At 43.3% G+C, this 25,455-nt stretch overlaps 1 protein-coding gene across 2 annotated transcripts in view; it reads right to left on the bottom strand.

The window, feature by feature from the left end:
* SDK1 (sidekick cell adhesion molecule 1) overlaps window positions 1–25,455 on the bottom strand; it is a 2,171,476-nt gene that overhangs the window by 1,264,935 nt on the left and 881,086 nt on the right. The gene's annotated exons all lie outside the window — the stretch shown is intronic.

The raw sequence follows: 25,455 nt of genomic DNA, 5'->3' as shown, positions 1-25,455 counted from the left end.
TTTGAACAGTGCCCATTTTATAGACCTTATTTATTTATGGCAACCAATCACAACAGCAGGTGGTTCACCACAAAGGCAGAAGTGTGCAAACAGTACTTTTAACTTTTCAGTTACCTTAAATGCCAGCACCAAAACACGAAAACCAACACCTCAGAATGTAGCTAGCGGAACATGCCATCAACCTAATATTCACTCCGACATCCTCCCCATAAACATTCACTTTCTTACTGTGTACGGCTACAAGAAGAGGCCATGCTCTGTTCCTCTACTACGCATTATTTAAAATGTTTTTTTAATAGGAAGATCTCTGGGCGTTGTGAGCGGACAAGGTTGCTCTGATGGCTGGGTGGGCTCAGATGTGTCCTTGTGACTTCATTTTCAATTGTGGAACCTTGGATACCATTGCTTCAATGCAGAGTTCCACAGTTAAAAACACTGTGTGATCCTGCGCAGACCGCTTGATCTCTCTTCTGTCTCTTGATCTGATAAAATTGGGAGCGTTTATTCATGGGATAGGATCCAGAGATGTATACATAATTACGATTTGTGGTTCTTGTGTTCCACTAGAGAATTCTTGCATTCTATTTTTTCCACTGATCAAAGTAAACTCATGTTGAATGCGCTGCTTCACGTTCACCCAAATGAGCTTTTCATAATTAGCTAAATGGGCGGTAAATGCGCAAGTGCATCTTCAGAGCAGAGACTGCAGTGCATGGAAACTGTCCTGGGTGGCAGCTGGGCCTCTTTGACATGGAATAGACTCGTGATCGCGGTCAATGCCAATGTGCCGACACTAAGCATTATTGAGCTGCAGAAGTGCTTAATTTGAGCCGGTGGTTTCCAGTGCTCGGCACCGGCACTTAAATGCCAACACCAGCACTTACAACAGCTGAGTCATGGGGCGCTGTTTGTGTTATTTAGTGATGAGCAGAACAACCGTTATTTATTAATTCAATATACAATTAAAACAATAATACCTGCTGTTCAAGCCACTTTTATAGTTTTGGGAGCTTCATGTAGTCTGAATTTTCAAGTACACACAGGTGCTGCCATTGGCAGTGCTGGCCCGGGAAGTGGGTGGTACAATGTGCAGTGGCCTCCTGATGAGGGCTCATTGCACTTACTTTATTACAAATTAAGCACTGCTGTAGACTGTGCAGGACTCCGGCAGGCCGTGGGTGCTCTGCACAAGTCACGTTGCCCGCTTACCTTCAGAACTTCGTCAGAACTCTTCTATCCCTCCACTATCCTTCTCAATCCAAATAACTGACTAACATAATAATAATAATAATAGTTACATTTGTAAAGCGCCTGGTTACACTGAGGTCAGTTGTCCCCGCGCTAAGGTAGCAGCTAAAAGAACCAGCAACAACCGGAGCTAAACACAGAACAAATTAAGCCACAGGAAACCGATGAGTCTTCAGACATATCCACCACTCAAACTACTTTCATATTTTCACTATACTAATTCACCACTAATTCTTTATGGGTCCTGGCGTACCGTGCTACTCGCCAAAAAAGCGCTTTGGTGCCTCATCAGGGGTTAGTAAGCGCTATATAAATGCAATTACAATGCAATTACAATATAAAGTACGTTTCGGCCAATTCACTCTGAAAACAGTACGTTCAACAGGGCTTTGTCCCAATTATTTTTCCCCCTGAAATTACGTCTGGCAGTCTAAATACAGACCGCCTTGCTACCCAATATGTGTTTTGAAGCATGTTAAAATAACAAACGTGAGTTAATTACATCAACAGAATTAACCATTTGTTTTTCCTTACATTGGAATCAGTCACCAGGGGCACATATGAGAGCATACAAGTGATATTTGATAAATATCACATATGGAAATTGCTCAGATTAACAACTAATCTCTGAAGGGAGATGTTCAATACGTGTTAAATATGGAATAGGAATATCATCCACTTTAATCCATGGTCTCTGCATGTGGAATTTGGCAAATGTGAACTAACAAATCAAAATGAAAAAAAATATTGACCACTTTATAAAACATATTCTCTGTAAGGGCAACTTCAATATGTTTTATATCTTGAATAGGAGAATCACCCGCTTCAACACACACAGTGCTTCTTTAAATATTGATAATAAAAATTGCTCGCTTTAAGAGTCTATGGGTGGTGATGTATGTCAAATAGTGAAAACGAGCATCGGCTGCTTTACATCTATTCACCTGATGGGAGAGAATGACACCTGTTAAAGAATTAATCCAAACATGACTCATTTACATTCTCCTGATGGAAGAGTCAAATGCATGTTGCATATTGAATATGAATGAAGTCTAAGTCGTCCAACATTCATTGTAAGAGAAAGTTAAATACATGCTGAATACTGAATACAAATATGTCACCCTGCATAACCCAGATTATCTGGATGGGCGAGTTGAATACGCGTACCTATTGAATACTAATATCTCCTTCCTTTAACATCATTCTCTGGATAGGAAAGAACAATACAGGTAAAAAGTTGAATCCGAATATTGCCAAATTTACCCCACATTGTCAGGTACAGCAGCGCTGCTGAAGTGCAGCATGGTTAGAAGTACAAAAAAAGAAAAAAGTCTCACGATGCAGCCAGTGTTGACGGCTTTTTAAACTTTACTTTCAACCATGCTGCACAGCAACCACGCTGCTGATCAACATTGCTAAAAAACACGTTGACAAAGCCAATAGTTCTCACGTAGGCAAAACATAGTAACTTAGCCAATGCTTGTTTTTCTTATCTTTTGACAACTGCAGATGGACAAATTCATTATTAGTGTTATTTCCTCTTTTAGTACACCGCCTTAGTAAATTGTGTTATAGATGGTTGTAAAATTACTTTCCACGTTCTTTCCTTCATTTCTTCATCCCAATAGCAATGTCTGGGAGACATGTGAACGCTGCAATCATTTTCAAAAACTAAAACGCCAGTCAGCAGAACTTCCATGTGATACCACTGCATTTTTCAAAACAGAGCACCCAAATATGTAATGTAACATATGTAAATGGAGCCAAAATGGCATTTTATACAAGGCATGGCAAAATATATATTTTAAAAAACACAAAATGTTTAGGTAGCAGAACTAAAGAGCAGCTCATAAAATGTACAAATATAAAAAAAAACATATCCCTCAGCAGCAGCAAATCAAACATGTGCCTATAGAAAGTTATGTTATAATATATCAGACCTTCAACTGGCTGGATGGTATAAGGAACTCTTTGCCACCAGGGTATGGAAGGAGTGCACACTGCAGTGCTTTCCTCCCTCGGCATCACATTATCTCCTTACAGAAAATGTAACTATGTGCCTCTCACTTGCAATTAGAGACTATTTATTTTAAGAACGTGCATTCCTTTCCTCTGGTTACATCTTTTCACCAAACTCCACAACCAGTGGGTACTCAACAAACTGCCTTTGCAACAGGAGCATTTTTGGTAGGCCTGGGCGGTAAATTCCGTTCTGCTCGCTGAATTTGCGGAATTTGGGTAATTTCGCGTTCCGCGGAGAACTCGGAATTGCCCAAAATTCCGCGTTCCGCAGCTTTGAGGAATTTTTTGCTTGTTCAGGCTTTCAAAATGTGTGTTCACGAGATATTTCTCCAGAGCACACAAACATCGTTCGCGAACAGGAAAAAAGCATTGCGAAGACGCGAAACAAGCAATTCTGTGTGTTTGCTGAAATTTTGCGTGCTCGCAGAATTTTTTACAGTTTCGGGGAGCTTTGCGTAGCGCAGCTATGCAAATTCCCCCCACCCCTAATTTTTGGTTAAATTTAGCACACCAAACCATGAAGAACTGTGAATAAATATTCAAGCTTCTTGAGATCTCTCCACTAGAATGCCACATGCTGGTGTGGATTATTAAATGGTGGTATCACAAGATGTACCTAGTATTGTTTTCAAGCCACTTACTAGCACACAACCAAAGCTAAGTGGATTAGAAAAATGAATTAACCTTGCATTCATACTATTCTCAATGACTAATATTCAATATTCAATTTTAAGAGTAACATTAACAGCAGGACCCTGGAAAGCATTGTGAGTGATATGTCTGATCTCATTCTCTGGAGGGGTTTAAAGCAAGCTAATGTTTCAAGGTAAATAATGGACAACCTTGTACATTGGAGCTGGATGGTGAGATGCGTAGTTCAGACGCAGGTAAAACATGTGGGATACAGTCAAAGGGAGGTGGGTGGAAATCCTTCACTGCTAAGAACGGCGATAATAAAATTAAGTATTCATGTGACATCTTCCTGAGAATCGATGGCAAGAACTTGCCACCCCATTAGGTCTTATAGAGTTGATATCTCCTTGTCTTCAGAACACAAAAATCCTGTGTTTAACCAAGTTAGTCACTAAGGAACCTGGGTTCAAACTGACGATAAACGTTTTGTTTGCTTGCAAGTAATCCTGATGGTGTCAGATCTGTATCATGCACGGCTGCTCCCCATGGTCTTTAGTCCAAGTTCGGACTTCATATCGCAAGTTTAGTGTCTTCTTATCTCTACTGTTAGCCTCTAATATAGCCTTTGAGACCGACATAGAGGGCTCTACTGGCCATTAAAGGGCATCTTAGGGCCTTTAACAAGAGAACCGGCCTTTAATGGCCGATAGAGCCCACTACGAAGGGCTTGAAGGCTATTAGAACATTCTGTCCCTAGATGGCAGAATGTTCTAATTTGTAAAACAAAGGGCTTTTAGAGCCCGAGGGGGTTGAGATGTCCTCGGCCTCCATGAGACCTTTGCTGTGAGCAAACTGTGGTGTTGTGTGTCATGCCTGGAATCAGGAACACTGCTGTGCTCCGGATTCCATGGGATGACAGTTACGACCCAGGTTGATAGATGAGATGTGATTTACTCTGCTCTTCAATAAATCACCTTACTACAGCTTTCCTGACTTCAGATCCGACATTATTTCACTGGCGACGATTGGGCAACAACCCTAATTCAACCTGGAGTCCCTACCTGCATCGTCACACCTCGTCTGATGCGGAGGATCACGAACTGGCGAATAAAGTCGACGGCGGTGTCTGCGCTGTGTCACGGTCTGTGAGCGCTTCAGGAAAGTGAAATCGCCGCTGTTTTAAGTCTTTGTGGGAGGAAGCTGAGAAATTTTGAACAAATTTATGTTTCCCGGTGAGTCGCGCTGCTCGAGCCGGTGCGCATGCGCGTGACGTAACAGCGTCTACACAAGCCTGCGCGAGACCAGCTGCTCAAGCTAATGCGCATGCGTATGATGTCACAACGTCGTTTCACGCAATTTGACGCACGGCGGCCATCTTTTGGGAAGAAAACCCATACAAAGCAATGAGGATCTTCTGACTTCGCGTAATTAATTAATTTTCTCGATCTAGACTGAATTTATGCACCTATCAAAGCAAGAATCCTGCAAAGAAAGCTTATTATTCCACAATTATCCTGCAAAAAGTTTATAAACATCATTTAATCTCTCCGTTTAATTTTGATCAAAAAAAAAAAAAAAACGAACACCATATTTACCCATCATACTGTTTTAAGACTTTAATTACATTATTATGGAGAGTTCTTCTGCACCACCACCATTTCTACCTAATCCAGGCGAACCTATACTAGAATGGAAAAGGTGGAAAGAAGGCTTTCATGCTTACATTGAAGCTATTGGAGGAGATGACTATACTGACAAACGTAAACTAGCCATCTTAAAACATTGTTTGGGCGCTGAAGGAAGACATGTCTTGAGTCATTTACCTTTGTTTGCAGATGGTGTATCTACTTCTGAGAATACAATTGATGTTTTTGAGGAAGCAATCAAACAGTTAGATAAACAGTATATTAAAAAAATCAACATTGTAGTTGCCCGTCACAAGTTTTTGAGTAGGGGTCAATTACCAAGTGAATCTGTTGACTCATTCATGAATGACTTATGAGTTTTGGCATCCAAATGCAAGTATTCAACCTTTCATGATCAGATGTTGCGTGATCAAATGGTTCACAAAATTGCTGATGTCAAGCTTCAAGGAAAACTATTAGATACTGAGGACCTGACTTTAGACAAAGCGTTAGATATCGCACATCGTTTTGAAAATATGAAACTTGGAGTGAAGGAACTCACAGAAAAAAGCATTGCCGAAGTCAACCTTGTAAAGAAATCTAGCTTTGAAGAAAGATCTTTCAGAAACAGAAACCAACGGTTCCAAGAGGGGAGAGAATTTGCATGTTTTAAATGTGGTAGTCCGGATCACTTAGCAAATGACAGAAAGTGTCCGGCAATTGGTCAAATGTGCAGATATTGCAGAATGAAGGGTCATTTTAGCAAAATGTGTAAGAATAAGAATAAGTTTAAGGGTAAGGGTTTTAGTCAAAAAAGGAGTTCAGATGAGCATGTAAATGAAATTGAAGATGATTATTTAGAAGAAGAATATCTTTTTGCAGTATATGAGGTCAATGCTGGTGAAAAAGATTCTCCTTACTGCACTGTGAATGTTGGAGGGAAGGAAATTAATGTCATGGCCGATTCAGGGGCTAAACGCACCCTCATAGGTGAAGAATGGGTGAAAGAATTTCCTGGTTTAAAATTATCTCCTCCAGACATAAAGTTACTTGGATATGGCAAGAAACCCATCGATATTCTTGGTTTCTTTACAACGTCCCTTAGTTTCAAAGGTAAAACTAATAATTCAAAAGTTTATGTGGCCAAAGATGGTTCTTGTTTATTGGGTTGGCCTCAACAGAGGGACTTAATGATAAAATTAGATCCCAATCACCCTGAACAAGTACTAGGGTATTCTGATCTGGTCATGAATGTGGAGTCTGATCTCGGCTCTGAATGTGAAAAGAAATTTCCTTTGGTTTTTTCTACCTCCAAGTTAGGTCTTTTGAAAAACTTTGAACACAAAATCATTCTGAGGGAAGATGCCGTACCAAAAGTTCACAAGGTTAGGAATGTCCCTTTACATTTAAGAGATGCAGTAAAATCTGAACTTAAAAAGTTGTGTGATTTAGACGTCATTGAGGAGATAGAATCCTCTGTATGGTTATCCCCAGTCGTTGTCGCTCACAAGCCCAACGGCAAAGTGAGACTCTGTGTGGATTTGAGGGATTTGAACGGAAATGTTTGGGTGGATAGACATCCACTCCCTAATATTAATGAAATGTTCACGAAATTAAAGGGGGCATCAATTTTCTCCACTTTGGACCTATCAAATGCTTATCATCAGATAGCATTACACAAAGATAGTAAGCATTTAACATCCTTCATCACTTCAGAGGGTGCTTTTAGGTACAAGAGGATGCCTTTTGGGCTAATATCTGCATCTTCCGTCTTTCAAAGGGTCATGCACAATCTTTTTAAGGATTTTGTCAATGTCTTGTATTTCCAAGATGACATTTTGATTTTCGCATCCAATCCATCTGATCATTCCGAAATTTTGTACAAAGTTCTATGTGTGTTACAAGATAGAGGTCTAACACTTACGGAAGAAAAATGTAAATTTGGTGTATCTTCTGTTGACTATTTAGGGCACACCATAAGTAAGGAGGGCATTTCCCCAAAAATGAATTTAGTCAAGGCCATAGAATTAGCTCCAGACCCTGTTAACAAAGATCAGCTCAGATCTTTCTTAGGGCTTGCAGAATATTATTCAAAATGTATCCCCCTGTTCTCCGATAAGACTGTAAACATGAGGAACTTGATGAAAAAGAATGTCCAATTTCTTTGGGATGATAACTGCAAAAAAGAATTTTTATTGCTAAAAAAAAATATCGTATCTGCACCTGCGTTGGCAACGTTTAATACTGCTAACTGTTCATTTATCATCACTGATGCTAGTAATGTAGGAGTTGGTGCAGTGTTAATGCAACGTCAAAAAGGTCAATTGGTGACAATTGGGTTCGCATCTCGACCCTTGAGGGATGCTGAATGCAAATATTCCACATTAGAAAAGGAGGCTCTGGCTTGCTGGTGGGGCATTGAATACTTCCGCAAGTATGTGTATGGCACTGTTTTTAAACTTTGGTCTGACCATCGTCCGTTGGTGGATTTATTTACAACCAAGGGCTGTGGCAAAGCGACTTCAAGAATTGCCAGATGGCAGTACAAGCTTCAGGACTTTCATTTTAATGTGGAATATATCCCTGGCATTAGAAATGTCTTAGCTGACTGTTTGTCTAGATTACCCGTTCCCCGATGACAATATTGTGGAAGAAGATAAGGATGATGATAATGTTGTATCAATTTGTGAAATCTCCAAAGGTTGCATTGATGAAGATGCATGGAAGGTAGCATGTGAAAATGATTCTGTTCTTAGTGATATTTGCAATTTTGTAAAGACCCAGTGGCCTCGTAAAGAGTTGTTGTCTGATGAGTTTCTCCCTTTCTTTCATGTAGCACAGGAATTGTCCATTGTAGAAGGTGTTTTGTTTAGAGGTTTACAATTAGTGGTCCCTCATGACTTACAACCTAAGATTTTAGATATGGCTCACGAAGGTCATCCAGGGATGACATCCATGAAAAGAAGGGTTAGAAGTGAATTCTGGTGGCCAGCAATGGATAAGTGCATAGAACGTCAGGTTAGGGGCTGTCTGGATTGCTGTTTAAGCGATAAATCTCAAAAGCACGTTAAGTGTGATCTGTTTCCCATATCTAGACCTTCACGTGTTTGGGAAAATGTATCATTGGATATTGCTGGTCCTTTATCATTTAACAAGAGTGTGATGTACGCAATAATTTTGGTAGACCAGTTGTCTCAGTGGCCTGAGGTAAAGATGGTTTCTAGCGTAACGTCTAGTGTTGTGATCAAGTTCTTAAACGAAGTGTTTGAAAGGGAGAGTTTTCCAGAATCTATTACAACTGACAATGGTGTGCAATTTGTATCCTTAGAGATGAGAGAGTTTATGGAGCGTCATGGTATAAAACATAGACGCGTGTCAGTGTATTATCCTAAAAGTAACGGCATCGTGGAAAGATGGATCAGAGTATTTAAGGAAGGTCTTCAACTTGCCTTGCAAAATGGAAGGGATTGCAAACAAACCATTAGTGAAGTTCTGTGGTGTTACAGAAACACACCCAGGAGCATGGGCGACCTGTGTCCTTTTGAAAAGATGAGAGGGAGGAGGTGTGGTTCCAACTTGTCTCAACCTTGGATGAGAATGCTTGGCTCCAGGAGTTCTGTTGACGTTGATCGTACACCTTGTGGTGGTCCTTCCCAGTTCAGTGTCAATGATTGGGTCCGTGTCAAGAGGTGTAGGAATGTCAAGTCTGGTGAGTCTCGGTATTCCAGTCCTTTGATGGTCACGCGTGTTGGAAGGCAAGTTGTCGAGCTTTCAGATGGAAACGTGTGGAACTTGTCTAGGTTTGTTAGGGTTCCTAGGTGGTTGTGGCCCAAGGATGTATCTCCAGGGTCTAAAGTTTCATCTGGCTTGAGGTCTTCCAATGGTGCAAATAATTGGAGGAAATTCTCGAGTCCTACAACCCTTCACTGTTCTCCTGAAGTTAGGTCTTCCTGTTTCTCTGACGACAATGTGCCAGTCCAACGTGTGCAGAGGAAATGTCATGTTCCAGTTTGGTCTAAGGACTATCATCTTTATAGATAATTCAATCTGTGTATTTTGTATGATGTTTTCCAGATATTTGTATTAATGTCTTTTCTTTCCACAATTCTCAATGTATAATAATTGCTAGTTCTCGTTATTTATCATTTCCTTGTATTCTTGTAATTCATCCTTTACGAAGGGGAATGTGTGGTGTTGTGTGTCATGCCTGGAATCAGGAACACTGCTGTGCTCCGGATTCCATGGGATGACAGTTACGACCCAGGTTGATAGATGAGATGTGATTTACTCTGCTCTTCAATAAATCACCTTACTACAGCTTTCCTGACTTCAGATCCGACATTATTTCACAAACATTGGAATTTTGATGCTCCAGGCTTCTCCCAGCCATTAGAACCCCGGAGCACTCCATTGTCTTCAAAGGAGTGCTCAAAATTCCAATGTTCTACTAGACTCTATGATTGTATGAGATAAACATTTGCAGAGCTACAACTCGCTATTAGCATATTGGTCCTCGCACACCTCAATGTCTAATGGAGAAAGGAGGTTAATTTTTTGTCAGCTAGTGTGATGCATAAGGCACCAATTTGCTTAGCCCAACTTCAAATACCAATGGTTTCTGTTGCTGTAGGCTAATCTGCATTTTATGCAGAGACTCCAAAGGTTTACTAAAAATCTGCAAACTTAGAATGAATTTCATGGGTGGCCAAGAATTGGCGACCCCGCGGCCACGTTGCGAACCACCTCCCTGTAACTTTAAGTAGCAAGTAAATATGCTGATGCCTTAAAAGCTGTTGAAGACCTGGAAATTCTGGAAACAATTTTCAGATCCACCATCTGTCCTTTACTTGACTGTGCAGGAGTCTTAATTGTCACTGAAGCACAACATAAATCAATCAAATGGAAAAAAAAAGGAGAGCAAGCACCACAAATGTAAATGCGTCTAGGCGCTTAAATGAAAGGTGTTAAATTCGTCACACTCAATAGTTAGGAATTTAAAAATTTGTTGGGGAATTCAATTATGAAACAATTTAGCATAAAGTCATGAAGCTTCTTGCTTAAATATTTAAAATCGGAAACACAGACAAAAAGTAATACATAATACAATGTTTAGGAATATGAAGCCGTAGCCAAAACCGACATCAGTCACATGCCAATGTGAAACAGTTTTTGTTGTCTGTAATATTATGAAGCTTACATTAACTAGAAACCGATAAAAAATATCCAATGCTTTCATTAGTAAGTGGCTCACACTGTCTGAGCTTCATTCTAGCATAATGTATTTACTTCAGCTCCTCTGAACAATTAACCTCCCACTTTCTACCAGTCATTAAACTCTAGGCGGGCTTTTGATGGCAAGCAGCTAAGGTCAGCTAGGGTTTACAAGCAAATGGAGGTACTGCCTTCAACTACTGAGAAATGTGTCACGACGCCAATGTGTAGTAATAAAAGGTGCACTGTAGGCACGGCTTTTAACCCCTTGCGTGCTCGTGACGAAACCATTCCGTCACGAGCCACGGTGGGCTGTGCTCGTGACGGAATGGTTCCGTCACGAGCACAGCCGCGGCAGAATTACCGCCGCGGCCAAGGGGTTAAACCCCACTCTGAAACAAGCAGATCAGCAGATCAGGTGCCAGCAATATGGCTCTGTGAGTCTGCCCTCACAGCTGACATCTACAGGTCGCAAGTAGGAAATCCTTCCTGGACCATCCCAGCCTTCCCGCCTTCAGAGAGCAAACCAGTACCGATAAATTGTGCAATAGTAACACTATAAAATTTTACAGCATTTAGAAACAGGTGTAATGCTTTCTATGTACAGCCGCTAGAGACAGGAGCAATTCTGCATGAAGTTTTCCAAAAAACAAGTTTTTTTATTCTTATTCTTATGCTACATGTATCATTTTAAGACACAAGGTGTTTAACAGCTCACACTGAAGTCTGGTGGTGTTGTGGCCTAGGAAGGTGGCGCTGGTTGACTTTAGCAAGTCAGTGTCAGCCTGGGAACATCGCTACAGAGGTAATTAAGGAAATACCCCACACCCCCGTCAGGTGTGAACCCTCCCATTTACTCTAGCCAAGTCCCAGTAGTGGCGTCCCTAGTAAGAGGATATGGGGGATCACATGAGGTGGGGATACTGTGCACGCGCGAGGTGGACACCCAAATATTTCAGCAAATGTCCATCTGACAATACTTTCCATTAGCGGTCACACAAGATTAGCATACTTCTTTGGCCTACGTTTCAGGATACAGAGTCATAGCTGATTTAGATGCAAGGGCAGTTCTGAACAGTACCCCTTCCTGAATATGTTGTCTTTGAGGAAAGAAAAAGTTACATTGGGTGTATTGCGTTTGATGTTGATGTATTCCATCATCTTTCCAAGTGTGAATGTCTTTTTGACAATGTTGGCTAGCATACCTTTCCAGAGCTGTGAATGCAGGTATCACTGTTTGTACTCCCAGTAATGTAAAGGATTCAGATTTACTAAAAGGTAAGCAGGCAAAAGAAGGTTTTGATGGCTTTCTATGGTGTAGAAGTTTGGTATTACAGAAGTGGCTGCAGATACTTGTGCAACATTTTCTGGAAAACAAATTCCAGAGACCGGCATCCTTGAGCCTGCGTCTTGAGTAGTGGGTATTCTGTTTTTTTCATTGGAATGTGACTGCATGCGGCGGCACACCTTACCTGTGCACTTACACCACAGAGTCATGCAGTCGCTTCAGCAAATGGGACTTGAGGGGATATGCAAGCTATGGACCAGCCAACTGGTGCTGCTTAGTTAAGCGTCCCCCAGATAGCACCTTTGAGAAAAGGGCCAGGGGGATCACTCACTGATCGGGGCAAATGCAGTCCCTCACCATACTCTCCTATGGGCAATGGGGCCACTGGACTCCTCCTAGGGCAGGCCTGGCAGGCATGCTGTTAGTATGTATTCTACCACACCGTGCACCCAATCTCTGAAGAGAACCCTGAAGACCATTCAAGTATTTTTGCAGTGTGGGACAACACCCACCATCATGGGACATTCAGATAGATCCCTTCACATGGGTCTTGGTGCTCACCCACATGGAAACATGAAGAAGCAGTTTCAGCCTCTATACCATTTTTCTTTGCTATATGTAATGTGCTGGAGAGAGAACATTTTTAAAAATGATTAGGCTGCCTCAGTCTGTGCCTCCCCCCCCCCACACACACACACACACATCGAGTGTTGCTCCAGAGTTCTGGAACCATTGTCCTTATTTCTAGTCCTCTTTTTGTGTCTATAAATCTACTAAATTGTTTTCTGTCATGCTGCGCCTTATCATTGTGCGTCCTTAAATATGCCTCTCATGGATTCTCTGTCTTTCATTGTGTCACTCTTTATATTTCCATAAACATTTCTCTCAAGGTTCAATTTCACACATTCTGCAGCTGCACCTGTTTCATAGCTTCCTGTCAACACAAAAACGTAGTTGCTATGCAGCTCTGGTGATTCAGATGAAGCTGTACACAAACCTGAGATTTACTGCTCAGATGTGAACCTACTTAAATACTTAAACCATGCCACAAAGGACATGCGCTGCAGAATAGTTGTCACCAAAATTTTGAAAAGGTTTGAATTTTTTCCTGTCTAAAAAAACAAGTTATTTACCTACGGTAACACCTTATCTGGTAGAGACTCTATCTAGCTGCAAATTCCTTACCTTAAAATATTCCCCAGACATCAGACTAGATCCTGAACACCATGAGCAGTACCTCTGTGCATCGATAAGTGCCAGTGATTGGCTCCATGTCAGCGCCATAGGTTTCGTTCGCGGTGGAAGTGATGTGCATGGTGTCTATAAAGGAGCCACCGTGTGCTATCATAAGTTTCTTTAAGTGACTATATCTGCGCCAGAAGCACGGAGCCACATCAGTAGGCTGTGAAACCAGTGTGCAGAGTCCCAAATGGTCTACTAGTTCTTTTCAGGCAGATGGTCCAGTTCGCAGAGCAGGGAAGATCAGTAAGGAATCTGTGGCTAGATAGAGTTTGTACAAGATAAGGCGCTACCAAACGTAAGTAAATTATTCATCTGATAGAGACTTCTAGCTGCAGATTCCTTACCTTAGAATGGATACCAAAGCAATATCTTTTCGGGGTTGGACCTTCGATTTGGCTCAGAGCAAAAAGTCATGGAGGATCGAACAGGCAAACTGCTTGTCACGACGGGCCGGACTGTCAAGACAAGTATTTAGTGAACATGTGCAGAGATGGCCACGTGGCAGTCTGACAGATGTCCAGGACAGGAACTATGCTAGCTAACGCAGTAGTCGCAGCTTTGGCTCTGATCGAATGAGCCTACAAACCCTAAGGGTGTTGCTTCCTGGCCAGTGCATAGCAGATCTTAATACAGAGTACAGTTCATCTGGAGATGGTCCGCTTCTGCGCTGCTTTCCCTTTCTTCGCTCTAGTGAACCCAACAAAGAGCTGATCATCCACCCTGTGTTCTTTGGTGCAGTCAACATAGAATAACACTCTTTTAGGGTCCAAGCATTTGAGTCTCCTTTCCTCCTAGGAGGGATGAGGCCGAGCAAAGAAGGGTGGCATTGTAATGCTTTGGTTGATGTGGAAAGGTATCACTAACTTCGGCGGAAAAGAGACACCAGTTTGTCTGGGAAGAAGCTGGTCTATGGAGGGTGAGCAGAAAGAGCCTGTAGCTCGCTGATCCTCCTGGCCGATGTGATGACCACCAAGAAGACCATCTTGATGGTCAGAAATCTTAGAGGGCAGCTATGCATCGGTTCAAAGGGAGACACATCAAATAGGTTTTAAATAAATCAAGATCCCATAGGTTCTTAACAAAAGATTTAGGGGGAAGCATCTGCTAAAGTCCTTTCAGAAACCATGTCACAACGGGTAAACATGTCACAAAGAGTGATTTAAACTGGAAGGGTTGGTCCAGCAAATGCAAGAAAGCGAGATGGCTTAAAGAAATCCCTTAACTCTGTCCAGAGCCTTAACTCTGTCCAGAGGCAGGCTGAGAACAAAACAAACAGCAACACTTCAGACAAGGGTGCAGAAAGTGAATCAACATGTTTTCCACTGCATCAAGCCAAAAAAGGCAGATGTATACAGGTTGTGTTGATGAACGCCTGGCTGCCAAGAGGACCTTACATACTTTGGGAGGGAGATCGAATTATCTCAACTGCCGTCGCTCAAATTCCATGCATGAAGGTGGAGCATCACAGGTCCAGGTATAGGACCGCTGCCTTTTGCTGCGACAGGAGATCCTCCCGAAGGGGCAGGTTGAACGGAGGACCAATGCTCATGCAGAGAAGTTCAAGATACCATATTCTCTGCACAATCCGAAGCAACTAGGATGACTTGGGCCCGGTCCACCCTGATCTTCTTCGGAACTCGAGGCAGAAGTGGTATAATTGGAAAGGCATACAGGATTTCAGAGTCCCACTCAAGATGGAATATGTCTGAGCGAGCATCACTTGGAAACTCCAATGCGCAGCAGTGCTGATATTATGCTTTCTCGGTGGTGGCGAATAGATAGCGGAAGAGACCTTGAATCACCTACGGATGTAGACAGTATTCGTGATCTGCAAGGCATAGACGGCTGAGTTTGTCTGCCCTGATGTTCAGAGAGCCCGCCAGGTATTGTACAACCAGTACAATGTCCTGATGTTCCAGCCATGTCCTGAGGAGCAATGCCTCCTGGCACAGGGTCCACGACCCCACTCCACCCTGTTGGTTGCAGTACCACATGCCGGTAGTGTTGTTCGTGAACACCTAAACCAGCCTTCCCTTAATAAATGAAAGGAAGACTAACAATACAAAGTGAATTGCAATCATGTCCAACAATTGATGTGGAGCTGAGACAAAGGCGGAGATCAGAATCCTCTGATCTTCACCTCTCCCTGTTTGCCACCCAAACCCAAGAGTGATGTATCTGCCACCACTGTGAGCTCTGGTTGGGGGAAGTGAAAGGGGTCTGGTATTGACCTAATCGTGGTTTGTCTGTCGCCACTGCAGATCTTTTACAGTGACCTCCAATACCTGGACCAGGTTGGAGAGATTTCCCTAGTGCTGTATCCACTAAGACTTCAGACCCCACTGCTGAGCCTGTATATGTCATCTACCGTATTTCACCAGCAGAATGCAGGAGGCCATCAAACCCAACAGTCTCAGGGTCAGTCTCACAAAAATCCAAGAAACATCAGATCATAGCCTGAATATTCGGGACTCTCCAATCAGAAGGATAGGCAAGGCAAGGTCAGGTAAAGAAGGAACTGTCTCTGGCTAGGAAGGTCTAGGTCCGGTCAGCATCGGGGTCAACACCAATTCAGCTCTGTATCCAACTTTGGAATTATGATGGAGTTTGTGCCGCAGAAGTACGTCGGAGGCGCCGGAAGTGGCGCCATGGGACTGAACCCCGGTTAAGGGCGTAGATTCATAACCAGAGTTTTTCTGGACCCAGGAACTGATCCAAAAGGCCGGACTGGCATCGAGGGCAAACCTGCTGACAGAGACTAAGACGAGGTAATCTCCAAACCCATGAGGCCCAAGAGCACTCCAGAGAGGTCCAGAGGCTAATAGCCTCGTAAAACCCTTTGAGTTGGACAGGTTAGGCTCTGGCTTCATGGAAGTCAGGGAGGCGCACAGCGTGCCCATGCGCAGGCTCCAGGAGGGAGGTGTGGGAGCTGTGCTAAGACTTGTGGCATCGTTCCAATGCCTCATCCAAAGTCTTGGACCGGCACGGCAAAGTCGAAGAGTGCTTCGACTTCTTGGACTCCATTTTGTGGGACTTACACGATGACAATTTGGACCTTAATAACAACGGGCCTTGCACCTTCCACCAAGAGGTGGAATGGTGCGGAGTTGTCCAGTGCTGTACGGCCAGCAGCATCATGGTGTTCTCCCAGATCGCTTTGGGGTTTATTCTATGATAGTTGGGACAGGCCCTGGAGTCATGGTGCAGCTCAAGGCACCAGAAATAAACGAGATGAAGGTCGGTCACTGATATTTTCCTGTAACAGGCCAGACAGGGTTTAAAACCCACAGATGTTTAAGGATACATTCTTAAAGCACACTGGAAGCTGAAAGCTAAAAAGAAAGTCGACAAAATGTCAACAAAGTTAGCAAGGAAATGAGGGAGCTCTTCTGAATCTGCCTTGATGACGCAGAAAGAAAGAATCTGTTAGTGCACTGGTTTGGTGCTTTTATAGGGCGCACACGTCACATCCAACGCTGACGACGCCTACGACACCGAGCCGATCGGTTCCACCTACTAGTATGCAGAGATCCTGCTCAAGGTTTTCCAGGTCCAGGCCAATGCTGGGGAAATATTCTAAGGTAAGGAATCTGCTGTTAGAAGTCTCTATCAGATAAATCTCATTTCAGCACTCTTTTGTCCCAAAGTCCTCACTGATGTACGTCCACTCAAGTTAAGGGGCGTGCCAGATTCCATTTGGTCAGTAGGTGTCTCTTCCATATTTGTGCGAGTGCATTTGCAAGAACAAAACAGTTCCTGGTGGTAGGCTATTGCCCCTCATATTTAAGAGGAGAGTCACATGCCCTGGACTTCTACATGCTGCCTTCCATACATTTTCGAAAAGGCTCAAAAAATCTCCTCTCACGATACAGGACAATTTCTCTCCCAGCTTAGCTTAGTTAGAGGTACATGCATATATATAACATAACATGTGTATTTGTAAAGCGTACGATTACCTGAAGGTATCCTGGCGCTGAATAACAGATGTTTATTGTTACCCAACTCAATGGTACTCATTTTATCGATCTCAAATGGATGAAAGGCTGAGTGGACCCGCAGGGATTTGTACCTGAGACCATGAGGTCGAACACAGGTCCCTGCAGTGGCTGCTTTAGTCCACTGAGCCACCAGACCCAACTATATATGCACATGAAATAACACTATCAGCAGGCCTGCAAATCAAACAATGAACAAGCAAATGAAGGCTGAAAAAGAAATGATAAAGCTCATAAGCTTCAATTCACTTAACTAAAAACTGCAAAATATAGCAACATTTAACACATGTACCATACGACCATTAGTTCAGGATGTGCCTGGAGAATGTGGGCACTTTCGCCAAATGGGCATGATTCCACAACCACACAAAGTAAACACTAAAACAGGGGTGTAACGCAAACCCTTCTGATACGTTTCCCCCCTCCCCCAGCCTTGAGGGGCCCTCCAACCCTTGAGGGGGTACCATTCAGCCTAAAACCAATGAATAGCTGTGAGATATGGGAGACTCAAGGACCCCTTTTCATATGTTGCCGAGGCACCCCATTGTTTTCTGTTGTGCCGTTGCACTAACATCTCTCTGTTATCTCTCATTGGAAGCAATGACAAGGATTAAAGCCCTTTGTAATATGTATAAAGTCTAGGGGGGCAAACTGACTGAAGCTGCTTGCAGTCTATGGAACTGAGATCGAAGACCGCAGAATTGAACAAAGGACCTCCCAGCATCTGAAACATGAGGCAAACTCGCCAAGTACAGTGTCTTTTATAGAAAAATAAAACAATGAATTGCATCAGATAGATGCTCTGTTCATGGAATCAGATCTAGTAAGTCTAACAATCAGAGTAGGCACAACTTAAAAGAACATTTCAGGTTTGAAGCTGATGTGTAATGAGCATTGGCAGTCTCAGGCAGGTCACAGGAAAAGGGAATGCAGCAAAAGCCACCTACCCAGTAAAATGCAAAGGCCACACACCATCAGTAGTGCCAGGTTTTTTTCTAAATCAGACTAGGACAAAAATCAAAACCGTCTTAAGTGTTTCCCTGCAAATAAAAGGAGTCAACATACAATTCAGCCTCGGGACCCCATGATGGTGAGCACGAAGGATAAAAGTACAATGTGCCTACAGATTTTATGGAACATGCCACAGTTTACACAATCTGTTATGGAAAGTTGAGGGATGGCTTGTTTGTTAGTTTCTACATTTTATTAATGGCTCAACGTAGTACAAAGAATTAGTTATCTGCTACTGCTATAATGTGTGTAAGTGGCCTACTGTGCTTTGTCCAAAATTCAGTCCGAGCCTTAACAGCATGAAATCACAGGCGATAATGCACAAAATACTGTTTAACAACCAGTTCTTAATTTGAGCCAGTGATTTCCGGTGCTCGGCACCAACACTTAAATGTCAACACCTGCACTTAGGCAGTCTGCCACATGGTGATTTAGAGGGACAACAAAGCACAGGCAGTATTTTAAGAGGGAAACTAGCACACTATAGGTAAGTGACCCCAAACCAATTTGTAAAATGTTCCCACAGAACCCAGTGCCATTTTTACTCATTTGCAATACAGTTCCAAAGTATTTATGGCAGGGACAACAGGGCTAAGAAGTTATCTCTCCCTTCTCAACTTCATGGCCAGCAAGTAGCTAAGCTGGGTCTACATATATGAAGTCAGCTACATGCTAATAGAAAATGTTGATAAGTAAGAAGCTCTGATTTTAAAGATGACTTACAGAAGAATGCTATTCCTCTTCCCTCCAAATATGTTAAAAGTTGTGTCCAAGCTGCCAAAAGCAAGTTTATAATGTGTCACAAACAGGGCACAGTAAGTGCTGCATTGGGAGAAGGCACTGTGATACAAACATTCAACCTCAATCAATAATATCTTAGACTTTCGCACAATCAATGCATATTTGGATGACGTTACAAAGACAGAGAAGCTCAAACAAGCATATAGTGGCATAAGGAATTCCACAAAAAGCAATGCTTCCTACTACCCCGCACAGGTCAAAATAACCAACATATGTCTCTGGATTTTCCATAGAACAGTGGAAGCCTAGCTGTAGACTACATGAAACAAGCATTGGCATAGCCAATAGGTCTCGCCTTTGAGACCTTAGAAGTATTTAGCCATGCAGCGCATTATTCTTGGTGCTACAACATCTACTCTTTACTGTTACTTGACGTGCCACTGGTGAACAGCCATTATTTGGCTATGAACAGTGCAGTCTGTAGGCCTTGAAATGGGACAACTAGGAGAGAAAGGTTGGGGGTCTTGTGGAAGGCGGAAGAGGGCACTTTGGAGAGAGTTTTGAGGATTTTGTTGAAGCAGGCCACTTTGGAGAGGTTGTTGGGATGTTGTGGAAAGAAGGCCCTTTGGAGTAAGTTGTTGGCAATTCCTTGAAAATGAAGGAAGGCATTTAGGAGAGAGTTGTTAGGATCTCTTGGAAGGTGGAGGGGGACACTAAGCGGGGAGATTCTGAGACAAGGAGGTATCAGTATAAATGCACCACACACTTTGTACCAACAAAGGCTCATCTACAAACACCGAGATATATCATATACCCTGCAGCGGAAGCGCCCCACACAGCAGTCACCATGCTGTGAGACGGGCACTCCGCCAAGCCTATGATTGCGTTCCTTAACACCAGGGCGCTCTTCGCCATGGTGCCCGCTCACAGCCGGTAATGATCTTCAAATGGGAGCAAAGCCCGAGCAGAAGTTCCCGCCCGAAAGCGACATCTATGAAAGGAAAGAGGTGCAGCCAAGAAGCCCGTCCTTTGAAAACTTTGGGTATCCATTTTATATATCTTTTTTCAATACTAGGAAGGAAAGTTAAGTGTTAACCTTTTGTAAAACAAAACATAACGTGAGAATTCATGTCCAGGAAATTCCGCTTTGCTGCCTTGGATGTTCCTCCAAGCAAATCCTTTAAAAATGTAGGGGCCAGGGAACACGCCGTTCCCCTACAAGACCCTTCCATATTCGCAGGGCCCCAAACAAAATCCTTCTGCATACACAGGCTCGCCTCAATCAAAACACAATGAACATAGATCTCTAAAAGCAATATTTAACCTCACTCCAAAAATGCTCACCCGGTAGCCCACACCGACACCTCCCCATATCACTTTTCATATTTAGCCTCACCACTTTAAACACAAGCTCCCTGAAATGAATACACTGTGAATGCACATGCCCAGCAAAGCCACAGTTCTGAAGGCTTTCTACAAAGAAGTATGATAGCTTAAAATAACAAGCAGCGACAGGATGGGCGGGAGACGGGGAGAGGTGCTGCAGTTGGGAGCAGCGACAGGTGTCAAAGCTGAACAAATCCCACAACATAAACGTGGGGCGCAGTGTAGTCGCAAATCACAAAATAACTTCAATCCCAAAACACGAGCAGAGGCAACCCAAACAATAAAATTGTGCTCACGGAGTAACAAATAACAACAAGGGTGGCAATGGCTGGGAGTCCTAAACAATCTAAAGGAAAAGTGGAGAATTTAGAGCAATGACAAAGGTGGCTTAAAATGACGGACAATCTACAAACATTGCAAGTACCAAGAAATTAGTGAAGCAATTAATCATATCAGAACACCACATAACTACAAGGGGGAGGTCTATGTGATCAGTCCCACAGTAGTAGGACCAGTATCTGCAGTTTTACTGCAGCCAGTACACACCAGACTGTTGCAGGTGAGTGTTGCCTATAAAATCTGATTTCCTGGCCTACTTTTTCCAATGTCATCACAAGTAGCAAAGCCAACTACCTCTTTGGCAGTATCCACATTCCCGCTGAGTGCAAGTAATGTGAGATTAAACTAAAAAGTGTGCAGGCCAATAAGGCTTGGCCCGGATGCCTAGCTCTGGTGCCGCATGGGAGCCCCTTGAGAAAAAAAAGAATCCAAGCTTTCATGTGGCTACTGGTTGTCGCCCACACTAAACTAAAGCACCACAAATTAAACACATTATTAACATTAACCTTTGATGTAAACTATGAGAGGGCACACGATGCTCATCCAGTGGCTGAATGAGCAATGTAAAATCAGAAAACCTATAATTTCTTCCAAGCTTCTCCGCTTAACCAATTAGTTAAGAATGCCAGTGTCTGAAACGTGAAGCTTGAAAATTTAGTTTGGTGTGTGTGCAAATCCTGCATTGCCAATCCCTGGCGAGTTGCCCTCCTACTGCTGAAACAATGACAATGGCGGTACCAATGGGTGGGGCGGACTGGCCTCAATGGTCCTGTGACCGCAGTGACAGTCAATGTTGCTCTAGGGAGTGCTGCTTCGTGAGATTACCCACAAGGCTGGAGATGAACTTCAGTATGGAATGTAGTGGACAGGCCTTCAAGCTTAACCCACACTTCCACTGCTAGGGTCCACCTGCTAGTGCTAGGAGAGCAGGGCTTCAAAGGTCCAGTGAAGCAATCTAAATTCTAGTATGGAAATGTGCTCCCTCCAGAGAATGGTCTGGTCATTAAGGCTTAACCATGGTTCCTCAGTTCCAAATTGAACAGCTCTGGCCGTAGTGCCACATCCTCTCTCTCTCTTACTGAACACCATAATGCCCCGCTGAGAGAAACATGCAGTTCTTTCAGCTACAACCCAATTGGGCCCCGCTATAAACACCTGGTTGCGACTCAATTCAAATTATGCACTAGAAAAAAGTAATATGCAGCCTGAAAAAAAGTAACATCCTAGAAAAAGCAAACACTCGTAGTGAAAGCAAGATTTTGTAAAGCGTGTCAAATATAAGCAGGAACAACATGGTAAACTTAACTTTTACATTTTTCAGAAATCAATAAGTATTTTTGCCTGATAAGTTAAGTACATGACAGCAGTATGGTTTATAAAGACCACATTCCTGAAAACAGAGCAACGGTATACATTTTATAAGCTAAAGTAAGCAAAAAAGTAGACATCATATTAAAAGTTTAACACTCCACGCATCACAGAGTATTGAGTACCTACATGAATAGTGCACTTACCCACCCGGGGAAAACAATACTTTTCAAACAAAAAGAGCAGAAAACAACAGTAGCGCGTAACTGGCAAACTCTGTAAAGTGGCCCTAATGTGTTGGGGTGTGAATAAAACCCAATCAGGCCACTTTGCGATCACTCTGGCTTGTTTCATTTAATTATTTATATTTCGAACCTTTTTTCCCCTCTCCATCTCGAGGCTGAACTTTGGAATTCAAAAACGTTATAAAGACATTTCCAGCAAAAATGTTGCTTTGTTTATCCATTTCACAGGGGGGAAAAATGAAGGAATGGAAAAAATAGAGGGTAAGAGTCGGTGTTCTCACTAAGTGAGGAGGGAGACAAAGAGGGAATAAGGGGGGGGGGTTGCAGCGGCAGCGCATAAGTGGAGAATGTGCTTGTCTGATTTGGGTAAGAAGGAAAAGACAGTCAAGTCCTTGTCCTGCTCTGCCCACCCGTCCTCGAACGGCCAGGGAGGGCTGAGTCTTATCTACAGGCCTTAGTTATTACTGACTTTCTAGGGCGCATTTTTAAAATAAAAATGAGGGGGTGAAAGAGTGATATATCCATTTGAAGGAGGATTAGCATTGGCGCGTTGTGGGCGTGATGGCTGGCTCTACTAAGGAGCACTAGGGGAGACATCAGTTTGACCTGTTCGCACCAGGCCGCGTTATGGCCAGAGCTACGTAAGATTTGTGAATAAAAAGACCCCGCAGCTGAGCATAGCAGGGATTAAACAGCACACCTGGGTACTGCGATCATTTGGTTCACCCACATGACCCTTTCAAAACTACAAAGGCGACATGCAGGCCTCGACGAGCCCCTCTCTCCTGCGCACTTAGACCTCACATGCCTTCCCCACAGCGGAGAGCCCCGTGGGGGCCACGGAGGCCCTCGGAGACGCCTTCCATGAGGCTGCCATGTGTGCTCTCCGGGCCGAGGGGAGTGCCATCACACACTCTGACACCTTCGGGTAAAGTCCGCGCTTTATAAGAATGCATGAAATAAATAATCTCAGAGGGGCTTGACCGCTTCTGGGTTGCCTGCCTAGCCCCAGGGGCCTTCAGCTACGCGGCCCACTGACAAGAAAGTGGTGAGCACAGTTAGATGCGTTTATAACAAAGCCTCTTAATGACCGATAAATTACACAACGCGCAGTACCTGAAGCAGCCTCTCCTGTCCTCTAGCTGGGCTTCTCAAGGGATGAAAGTCCGGTCCTCGTCCAGCAACGCGCCGCGGTCACAAGCTGGTTAACTGCCACTATCACTGCCCCGGGAGTTTCAAATGGAATAACAAGGACTTACTGCGCATGCGTGAAATGACACGCATGCGCACTAAAAAAGACTTAGAAGCAGTCAGTCAGAAAGACGGACGGACCGAGCGCCATGGAGCCGCCGCTGCTGCTCACCGCCTGCCTCCTGCTGCTCGGCGGGGCCCGCGCCGACCTCTCCGGTGAGTGTGAGGAAAGAGGGGGGGAAATCTCACCCCTGGGCGGGTGGGGGCGGCGGCAGGCGGGCGGTATGTGTGCTCGTGTGTGTGTGTGTGTCTGCGTGCATGTGCGCTCGTGTGTCTCTCTGTGTGTGTGCTCGTGTGTGTGTGTGCGTGCTAGTGCGAAAAGCTGTGGCTGTGTGTGTGTGTATGCGAGAAGTGCATGAGGCACAAACTGTAGAGGGTCGCGTGTAAAAACTGAAACTGACATGCTGTTTAGTTGACGCGCGCGACCTAATCCCAGTCAAGGAGCTGCGCGTTCACATTGCTTGTCCGCTGTCTGTTCCCCTTGAGCCCTTGAAAGATGAAATGATCACAATAAGTCTCGCAGCGACGGATCGCTTTCGCGATCCGGTTCGCAGTGCGAGACCTAAAAACCTACATGAATGTCATCAGGTGGAGGTTTGTTGTGATTCCTGATCCCTCATTAAGCTTTAATTCTAAGATCACACTCATGTGATTGTAGTAATATTATGTTTTAGTTCAAATATTTTTAAATCAAACGTGGAGGAAGCACACGGGCGATTCTCCACTGATGATCAATAAAGAGTACGTAGAGGACTCGTCAAATATTTTCAAATCAAACGTGGAGGATGCACACGGGTGATCCTCTACTGATGATCAATAAAGAGTACGTAGAGGACTCTAATTTAATCAGTGTTGCAGTATCGAACGCCATCCCCATATTATGCTTTTTGAAACACAGTCTTTTTGTGGCTCTTCCTATAAATACAGGTGATTACGACAGATTGTACAAAACAAAAAAACCTTAAAGTGCTGAAAGAAGGAATTCTGGTACAAACCACGTGGTATACCTCACAGTATAGTTTATTATATCCAAAGCTCCCATTGTGATCCATGCTGGAACTGATTTTATAAATTCTGTTTCTAAAGAGGGTGTGAAAAATATCATTCTCAATATCTCAGCTTGGTCCTTTTGCATCTTAAGTTGCAAATTAACTGTCACAATCACAACTGGATAGCAGCCTGCTGCATTTTACCGAGACATCCATTCTGCATAGTAAGAGACAAAAATAAGGCTGGTCAATTTGCATTGATGTCTAAAGAGAAAAAATTTAACCATGGCGTTTGTTATTGACAGGTTTAAAATATTAATTTAAGTCCTACTTGCATTTAGTCAATCATGTTCCTTAAGTACGAATATCACATAAGGTGATAACGTGCTCGTGTATTTTAGGTTTCAGAGTGAACAAATTATGCCAATTTGAAAATGATAATCTCGGGTTATCCCCTAGACAATGTGTCATAGTCTAAGAGGTTAACATTACCCCACGAGAGGCTTTCTGGTGCAATATGACTAAAGACTCGTTACTGGGCCATATGGTTATTTTGTGGTTCGTAGACACTACCACCCTGTCAGCCTTCCTTGTCGCAGTCTTAAGGTGAGTGTGGAACCTGGAGGCATGCAATTCACTTGCCCGTATATGCGTTTATTTAATCCTTCAATCTACAGGTATAATTTGAGCCCGGCCCGCAGAACATCTTTTAGACACCAAACAGGTGCCACTAGTAGAATTGTCTGGGGACGGCGGAAAAAAGGGCTGCGAGAAGGAAGACCAGATTTGGTCTAACAAAGACTGCATAGGTATAATCTGGATGTTAAGTTTACCTCCAAATAAATAATGTCTTTGATCATGGTCTGGGTTTCAGTAACTAGCTCAAATGACTAAGGGTATGTAGACAACATTTTATCCCAG

The sequence above is a fragment of the Lissotriton helveticus genome, chromosome 10 (assembly GCF_964261635.1).
Source record: "Lissotriton helveticus chromosome 10, aLisHel1.1, whole genome shotgun sequence".
Taxonomy (NCBI): domain Eukaryota; kingdom Metazoa; phylum Chordata; class Amphibia; order Caudata; family Salamandridae; genus Lissotriton; species Lissotriton helveticus.
This window is presented reverse-complemented; position numbering and strand designations above follow the sequence as displayed.